The following is a 2919-nucleotide window of genomic DNA, read 5'->3' as shown; positions in this document are numbered from 1 at the left end:
GTGTGAAAGCAATATATGCAGAAGGATTGGACACACAGAACAGGCTTTAGCTTGCAAAGATTTTAGTAAGCTTGAATAGCTTTTGCAGTTTTGGAGTAATCCTTGATTTGGAAATCATAGTTAAAAGTCTGCAGATGCAACTTTAGTTACTGGTAATTAAGTCCTTAAAAATCCTTAAAAAACAAAAAAAGTCACCTGTTAGCTACCATGTACCTTTTCCAGCTATCAGACTAGAATTATTTGACGTTGTCATTTGGGAGAATTCTGTACAAACACAGCCAGCGGAGGTGACCCTCTGTATTTCCTTCTGTTTTAAGCAACCAGAAAAACAGTCAGAAATATCTCTTTACAGTCCAGCTAGTCTGCACTTCAAGAATTGTTAGAAACCAGATTTTACCAGCTATGAAACAATCAAGACGAAGAACATATAAGCTTACTTCTGTGGGTAAAATACCGTACCTTTCCTGATGTTGAAAAATGTGTTCTTACACTCTGGAGCTTTGATTTCATGCTGTCTTGTTTCCACCAAAATTATTGGAGGCTGAAAAGAGGAGAGCTTCTTCAGTTTGCAAAAAGTGTCAACTTCAGGTGCTTCTTATGGAGTCTGAGAAACCAGAATTTGAGGCAATGACTTAACAATGGTAACATTTCATTTGTAATCAAACAAACCCAAACACATTGAACAGTTCTCATTGAACTGGTCAATTTATTACTTTGTTTTCTAGCAGAAGGCTTTACACAGGTTCTGAGGACTGGATTTTTCATCATAAACTTACTAAAATTCCCAAATAAAACATTTCTTATTTTTAATTGTTGCTTTTGCAGTCTTTGGGTTTTTTTCCATAATCATTGCATCAGGTTCCAGGAATATGACGGTGCCTTGAAAATGAAATGCACAGGACATGGATCTTGAAGATGTTGCCCTGAGGTAGGTATGTTCTGAGGGTAAAATGTCTTCGTGCCCTACAGAGAAGTCTTAGGGGCACAAGAGTCAGAGACCACTTGATGTGGTCAGTTATTATGATAGCAAGTATTCCTCTCAAAGCCCTGAGGCATGGACTTATGCTGAACAAGTGAATAACCTCAGCTAACTTCACTTATCTGTTGTGTACATGTGGTTGAAAGGGAGCTTTTATATCTGACCTGTCTTCTCCAGTAAAACTCAAAAACACTGAGATAAATAAATATGTCTCCAGATTTACTATTACATAAAAACTTATTGTAGAGGCCAGATTCCTGAATTTTGAAAGCCTGTTTTTGACAGTTTTTCACCCTTCTCCACTGAGTTTCCTGGCATGTATAACAGCACTGACAGTGTACCAGTTCTTGAGCATCAAAGGAATTAAATTTTACATCAGCCTCCAGGCCTGGGCCTCTAATTAGAGAGCTGAAATGGTGCTTCCCATGATTTGTCCTGCTCAGCCAAACTGCTGGGCCATTGTCTGTTTTTTAAGAAACTTAATTTCTTTCATTAAACCTTTTAACTGTAAAATGAACTGGATTTATAAAGCACTCATTACTCACGATTCTGGGTTGAATACCTTGTGTTACATTGCTCTTCATATGGTCTTGAAACAGCCTTGGGCAAGATTGTAAGGCAGCAGTCCCAATGAGCCCCTCATAAAGATGAGATGTTCATCTCATCTGGCAATTGCTAAGAACAAAAGACGATAGATAAATGATTTTTAATGGTACCTGGAAATGCTACTCGCTAACAACAGAAGCGTAATCCCTCTCTCTTGCCTCCCTTCAGTGCTTCCTCCGTAACATCCTCAGCAACAACCTTGCTGAGGGTGGAGCAGACTTTGCAGTGCAATTGTGATAATGCTGGCAGAAGCAATCGTTGCATTTGCTGTTCCTTTTAGGAATGAGTATGCTTTGTTTATTTGAGCTGCATATTGGGACTATTTGTAGAATGTCTTAAAACTTTCTAGAGAGACCTTCCCCACCTAAAACAACCATAATAGAGCAACTGTTAAATTTAATTTCGGCTGAAAGAGTGAGTTACCTTTTACTTTATTACACCAGTAAAATGGATGCTAAACATATGTTGAAAGATCACAGCTGGATACGAAAGAAGGTGTTTTTAATCACTTGAGTCTCAAAAATGGGAAGTATTCTGCATTTGTAGATAAAGGCATTGATTTTTTTTTTCTTTCTATGGGGTTGTTAGGTGTCACATTCTATAAACTTCAACACTGTAGCTTTATGTTACTGTTATACAATATAAACAATATAAAATAAATACAGCCTGAGAATTTTAATGCAGGCTTAGGTACCAGGCACCACAGAAAGAACACAAACCTCAGTGAGAATGAAATCAAAATTTAATCCAGCTGCCACTAGACACCTCTGCTCTCCCACAGCTAACGTGTGTCAAAGACTGCACACTGAAAGCTTTCATCGCTCCTGCGCCAAGAGCAGATCCCCACCAAGGCTTTGCAAAATCGTGCCACCAAATGGCTCTGTCTGCCCGGACCTTCTCTGCAGAGACCTTGCTCCCATGGTAGTTGTAGATGGTGTGTTTTAAGACTCCTTCCATTAAGAAGCAGGGCTAGTATTACAACATATAACTGGAGATATTTATATTTAGCGTAACTGAATTCCTTGCTGTCAGATAAGAGTTGCTGAGGTGACCGCGTATATGAAATGCCCCAAACATAAGAGATGGCTGGTGAGCCATGCAGATATTTCAGACCAAGCAGTGAAGGTGAAAATGAATTTGGGGTTGATTGATCTAAATAGTTAGTCAAGACAGAGCAGTGAAGAGGAGATATGAAGCAAAAAGCTTTAAGACTTAATCAACCCACAGAAGACACCAGGCTTCATACCACTAAAAATGCAGTAGTTGCTAATTCACTTTCAGATCTGTACTGAATTAACAACTAGGTTAATCTGTAGTCTTTCTTGGTTGGCAAC

At 38.8% G+C, this 2919-nt stretch overlaps 1 long non-coding RNA gene across 1 annotated transcript; it reads right to left on the bottom strand.

The window, feature by feature from the left end:
- Window positions 1-459: 459 nt before the first annotated feature.
- Window positions 460-1643, bottom strand: LOC143161692 (uncharacterized). The gene is made up of 2 exons (XR_012995573.1): window positions 1542-1643; window positions 460-541 (listed from the first exon to the last, which is right to left on the bottom strand). It is a non-coding gene; the product is annotated as an uncharacterized LOC143161692 (long non-coding RNA).
- Between the last annotated feature and the right edge of the window lie 1276 nt (window positions 1644-2919).

This window comes from Aptenodytes patagonicus, chromosome 6, assembly GCF_965638725.1.
Source record: "Aptenodytes patagonicus chromosome 6, bAptPat1.pri.cur, whole genome shotgun sequence".
Taxonomy (NCBI): Eukaryota; Metazoa; Chordata; class Aves; order Sphenisciformes; family Spheniscidae; genus Aptenodytes; species Aptenodytes patagonicus.
The sequence above is the reverse complement of the archived record's forward strand: the minus strand, read 5'-3'. Positions and strand labels throughout refer to the sequence as shown.